Genomic DNA, 6,663 nt, shown 5'->3' on the forward strand with positions numbered 1-6,663 from the left:
GTTCAAAATACGCAACAGCGATGTTAAAGTGTGTACCGGCAGGCTGTAATAAAATCTTTTCGCTGAAAATGTTAGACTGAGGCAAGCAAGTAGCAGCAGCTTTCATTAACCCGTACTTGTCAGCCTTAAAACGGGTGTTCAGTTCCATGTTCTGCTTGTCTAGTGTAGCCTATCATTCAACAGTTGTTTCAGGTCAGAGTTGTCCTTGACAGGTGATGCTTTGCCCACTGTAGATTCGATTAGCGGAGTTGTCCTTGACGGGTGTTGCTCTTTCGGGTCCTAATGATATCCCAATTTACAATGTCATGCCTTTTCATCAAATCCTCTGTCAAAGCCATTACTTTATCAAGGTCATTTTCTTCATTCCTGAATGTAGTGTAGCTCTCTTTGATTAGATCAATGCAATCTGTTACAGATATAGTGACGGACTGCAAGCCCTTAGTGGCATAGTCACTTGTTTCAAATAACTTATTGAACGTTACAAGTAGAAACAGATTTTTTTTTTAATTTGCATTTGATGCAGTAGTGAGTCAGCCTCAAGTTTTTTATGGCCTGAGCTTTCATAAAATTCAGCTAGAGTCTCCAATATAGGACGCAAAAGTGTCTGCACTTTTCTCACTGCACTTGACCATGAGCTCCATCGGACATCACAGGACCTCTCTAGCTCCAAAATCGTTTTCCCTGGCCTCAGCTGTTGCTGGATTTGCATAAATTTAGCATGTCTATGTGATCCCGTCATATGCAAGTTGTTAATGACATCAAAAAATTTTGATATGCAAGGGGACACCTTTGATGCTGCTACAATGCACATCTATACTGCGTGAGGAAATGTTTTCTTTTAAATCACGTGCACCCCTCCTTTATTGCCAGACATAACTGATGCCCCATCAAACCCAAATCCAATGCACAAATTTAGATCCAGCTGCAACGGCTCCAATATTCCTGGATCTTTGCTGATATAGCACTTGCACTCATATCCCATCTCTGTGGCCACAGCCCTTTCCTTCAACTGGCCTTTATGTATGTAGCCTATCGGAGACATACTGCCACAAGCTCTTTTTTTTTATAAGTCTTTACAATCGTCTGCTAAAATTGCATAGTATGTGTCTGTCTCATCATGCAAATTATTGTTTTAATTATTGTTATTTTGCAGAGAATTAATGATGCTGCAATTTATTGGATATTAGGGTTAGTGAGTTTTGCATTTCTAGGCAGTTCGTCCAACATTTTTTTATTTTTATTTCTGGATGATAGCTGGAGATCAGTTGAAATAATTCTAATAAGTTGCCTTTGTTCAGTGCCTCTTCATCTTCATGATGCCCACGCAAGGGAATGTCTTGTTTTGCACAAAATAAAATGAGGTCTATTACAGCATTAATGTGTTTTCTATTCCTTTCCACAAACGAATTGTTGACAGCATCTTTGTGCAGCTGGTTAATTATATTTCCCCGTTCTGGTTTGTGGCTTGCTTTGTATCCTTCAGACCTGCCCAGCGCTGTAGCATGTGGCCTGTTTAACACAACACTGTTTAACACAACACAACCCCATCTCTAAAGCCATTTTTTATAAATCGGCTCTCAGTGGCTACTTCAGGGAAATGGCGACATGGCTTACAAAACACAGCGTCTCTCGAAGTACTGTACTCTAGCCATGGGAAACTTTTCATACCACCAGACATTAAAACTTCTTTCTTAGCCTGCTATAGTGGTGACTGGAAATGAACTGAGTTTGGGCTGGGTATTAGGTCATCAATACTGGACAAGTCATGTACTCAGTGCTGGCCCTAGGCTTAGCCGAGTCTGAAAAAATTAATGCACATAACGTTGCTACAGTAAATAGTAAAAAAAAAAACCTTGCTGCGTTTGAATGTATCAGAAGACACTGTATGTACCTGTACAATAGCGTGTAGGGGAGATAGACGCTGGAGAATGGAGCGCTGCTGGTGATGGAGTAATAGGTGAATAAACACTAAGCAGAGCTGTTCAGCTAATTACTACTCGAGATTGATGGCTCCTGAACTTCGGAATTATTATCTTCCTCCTGCGGCTGCTCACGTCGTCTTTTTAAAACAAACTTTAGAAAGCTGCGCTGTTTCATTTTATTTTAGTTTAACATACAACTAAACTTCGGTGACCCACTGAGTGTGAAATGTGCTTGGTGTGAAGGGGGGAGGGGGAGGAGCGGCATGAGCTAGTAGAGATGTTTCATTCATACTCAAAGCCGGAGGGCACTCTCACACAGAATGTACATAATAACATAGGTTTCATAGACAATTGGACAAGTTTTTGGGGCAGACCTGACCTGTTGAAAAAAGAAGGTCTTCATCCCTCTTGGGCAGTGTTGGGGGTAACGCATTACAAGTAACTCGAGTTACGTAATCAGATTACTTTTTTCAAGTAACTAGTAAAGTAACGCATTACTTTTTAATTTACAAGGAAATATCTGAGTTACTTTTTCAAAAAAGTAACGCCAGTTTCTTTGTTTTTCCATTTATTGACTGACAAGTCTCCCGTCCCCATATTGGGAGAAATCAGAGTACAGAGGCGTTGTGTGCGCTGTGTGAACATGATGTAGTTCTAGACTAAATGTGAATGTGTATTAATTAATCCTACTCACAAAAAATTTAGAGTTAGTATTCATCAAAATTAATTAAAACAGTGAAATGCAAACTTAAAATATGACACAAACCTGCAATAATTAAATGTTAAATAACACAAATGTATCTAATCCCATTTTATTAACTTTGCTGCTGTCCTTTGATGATCCAGTTCAATCATACTAATAAGCAAAAATGACTTTAGATAAACTAACAGTTGTGCTTCATTGTTTTTTTATTGCTGAAGAGTGTTGAACCTTCTCCTGTGTTCTACTATACAGACATGAATTTACTTCTCCTTCAGCCTGAGGTTTATTCTTTACACTTCTTGGTGTGAAAGGGCTTTTACATTTGCTATAAATATAACTTCTTATATTAAAAACAATCAAGCCCTTCTAATATTTAAAAATGTACGCAAAAGTAATGTAACGCATTACTTTCCATAGAAAGTAACTAAGTAACGTAATTAGTTACTTTTTTGGGGAGTAACACAATATTGTAATGCATTATTTTTTAAAGTTACTTTCCCCAACACTGCTCTTGGGGTGGTGCTGCTCTTCTGTCTAGAAATATGGCACAAAGTCTTAGAGTTTGTACTTGACTAACTGGGGCCCAGGTCAGGAAGCAGACAGACTGGCAAAACCGACTGTCTGCTGGTCGCCTCACGCCACAGAAATCTGTTAATTCTCAGCACACAGAGACTCTTTCAACCAAAATATCACACCATAGAGACTGTGTCTGTTCCCCAAACTAGAATATTCAAAAAACGTCCAAACCAATTTGAGAGTAACAATTTAATTGATGTTCAACAAATAAAAAACAGATTTAATACGGATAAACAAATGATAAAGATTGGCCTATTGAATATCAAGTCCCTTTCTACAAAAGCACTTTTTGTAAATGATATGATCACTGATCATAATCTAGATTCTCTGTTTGACAGAAAAATGGCTAAAACCTGATGTAAGGGAAACAATTTAGCTCAAAGGGAATCATTTAAGATTTTAAAGGAAATTTGAACAGAATCACTGTTTCACGGCTGATCACTGAAACAGCCAGCGATTCACCAAACGAGCCGTTTAACATCAAATCTGTGCTGGATATTAATATCCAAAGTATAGTGAAAACACTATTAATTAGCACAGTAACAAGATCGGCAGTTTAAGACATTAACTTGTAATCACAAAACACAAGATTCTTCTCTTTTCAATATGAATAAGGCTTTATTAGATAAATCTAAGACATATAAACTAATCTAACACATAAGCACACGCACTCACACATTCACACAAGTTGCAGGAGTAGTTTAAGCGAATGAAAATGTGAAATCCCAAGTTTACAGCAATACGTGAAATTGCATAGACACCAACAACCATTAATCACTTAATTAACCCTCGCATTGAGTTCATCAATTAGGTTAAAATTATATTAGATAACACCAGTACAGATCAGAGTCTGGAGGTACGTTACTTGTGATGTCTGTGTAACGGGGTTCCCTTTGTTGTCGCTGAAAAGGGGGTTTCCCGAGGTTGTTGATTGCCTGGAAGTTCAGTAGTCGTTGAAGTGACATCTTGGGAAGCCCGTAGTTGGGCGTAGGCTGACGATGTGGAGTTGTGGGCTGGTTGAAGTTTCAGACCGGCACGCGAGGTCAGACTCGGAGACACGGCATTACAAAACTTAACTCAGAACATGAAACTCTTAAACGGAAAAGAAAAGAAACTAAAGTAAAAAATTATAGAAGTAAAGTTTGACGAGACTAGGTGGTGTTTCTTCTCATCGTGGCTAAGTAGCAGCAGGCGTGCAGGCCGAAGCACGTTGGAACCGCGCTCAAAGAACGCTAAAAGTGATGACAAAAAGCATGACTAAAAGCTTAAACTACAAGCAAAAGCTAAAAGCAAAAGCAAAAAGCAAAATTTGATGGTGTCCTGAGTATTTAAACTGGCCTTTTGGCCACACCTCAAAAGTTGTCTTGACCAATTAGATATTGTCTTTGCTCGGGGTGTTGCGATGTTTGTCCTACCCATTCATAAATCATATGTTATCTTATCAATCACATGGTCCGAATTTCCCCGCTCTTGCAGGGTATAATTTTGGACATGATTCCTATGATAAGAATATGATACATTTGACAAATAACTGATGGTCAGAAACGTTTCAAGCAAGAAGATTCGAACACACACATACTAAACATGAATATGAATACTTAAACTATTCAATAGTTATTAAAAAGACATACACAATAAGTGATTAGAAACATGATAGTCAAATGTGTGGGTTACACATAAATTAATATGGAGTTAAGCAATGGACTGATATTCATTTATAAGTCTTTTTGAGTTCATATTGGTGCAACTACATTTATAAGAGACAGTTCCTGTGCCATTCTCTGACATAAGGATTTTCTGTGTGGAGCCCAGAGGTTAAAAGGTCCCCTTAGGGACCAGTCTGGTTCTGCTAGGTGGGGGGAAGTCAATCCAACGATCTTGTTTACTCTCATGGGTTTACATGTGATGGTCATGCTGTGCATCTCTTTGACCATCAATCTTGATTACTTGCCCCAAATTTGACAATCTTTTCTCTGAATTTAAATTGTCAGTAATTGTTCTAATGGTGTTAATGTTGAAAGCTGTTCTCTGAAATAGTTGGTTGGTTATCTTGCTTCAGACTGTGGTGCTAGGAGTTGATTTATAACATCCTGTTGCTTTTCTGAGGAATTCGGCTCCTCGTGTTTCAACCATGGTCCTGAACGAATCTTTAATTTGTCTGGTTCGGGTCTGATACACCACACTGATGAGTCTACCCCCCAAGCTTGTTTTCAGTATTCTTTCAGAGGGTGGGCTTCAAGTATAACTTGTTTGAAGTAATGGTGCTTCATATAACATTATCCAGAGAAACAAGTGTTAATGATAAATCCCCTGTGATGTTTGTACTGGCTACTGTATACAGGCCACCAGGGCACCATACAGACTTTATTAAAGAATGTGCTGATTTTATATCTTTGTTAGTGCTTGCTGCAGATAAAGTTTTAATTGTTGGTGATTTTAATATCCATGTTGATAATGATGCATTGGGATCAGCATTCATAGACATTCTGAACTCTACTGGGGTTAGACAACATGTCTCAGGACCAACTCATTGTCGAAATCATACTCTAGATTTAATACTGTCACAAGGAATTGATGTTGATGGTGTTGAAATTATGCAGCCAAGCGATGATATCTCAGCACGTTATTTAGTCTTGTGGAAACTTTATATAGCTAAAACTGTAAATTCTACTCCTTGTTACAAGTATGGTAGAACCATCACTTTTACCACAAAAGACTGCTTTGTAATTAATCTTCCTGATTTATCCCAATTTCTTAGCATACCCAAAACCTCAGAAATTAAGGAAAACAGTCTGACACCGTGGTATAATGAGCACACTCCCATCCTAAAGACAGCAGCCTGGAAAATGGAGTGCAGCTGGAGGAAAACAAAACTAGAGGTATTTGGTATTGCTTGGTGGGAAAGTACCCTATCCTACAGAAAAGCATCAAAAACTGCTAAATCTGATTACTTTTCATCTCTTTTAGAAGAAAACAAACATAACCCCAGGTGTATATTCAATACAGTGGCTAAATAATTGAAAAATAAAGCATCAACAGGTGTTGATATTTCCCAACAGCACAGCAGTAATGACTTTATGAACTACTTTAGGTTACACTTTATTTCGATAGTCCACTTTAGACATTCTACTAACTATAAGTAACTTTGTAACTACATGTCAAATACATGTCAACTAATTCTCATTTATTTGCAACTACATGTCTACTAACTCTCAGAGTAGACTGTTAGGGTAGGTTTAGGGTTAGTATAAGTTGACAATAAGTTGACAAAGAAAGTGTTAGAAGATATTAAGCAGACAGTCTTCTAATACTCTACTAATTGATAGTTGACATGTAGTTGCAAAGTTACTCACTGTTAGTAGAATGTCTAAAGTGGACTATCGAAATAAAGTGTTACCCTACTTTACTTCCAAGATCAATACTATTAGAGATAAAATTGTAACTATGTAGCCGTCAGCTATA

This window comes from Cyprinus carpio, chromosome B6 (genome assembly GCF_018340385.1).
Source record: "Cyprinus carpio isolate SPL01 chromosome B6, ASM1834038v1, whole genome shotgun sequence".
In the NCBI taxonomy this organism is placed as follows: domain Eukaryota; kingdom Metazoa; phylum Chordata; class Actinopteri; order Cypriniformes; family Cyprinidae; genus Cyprinus; species Cyprinus carpio.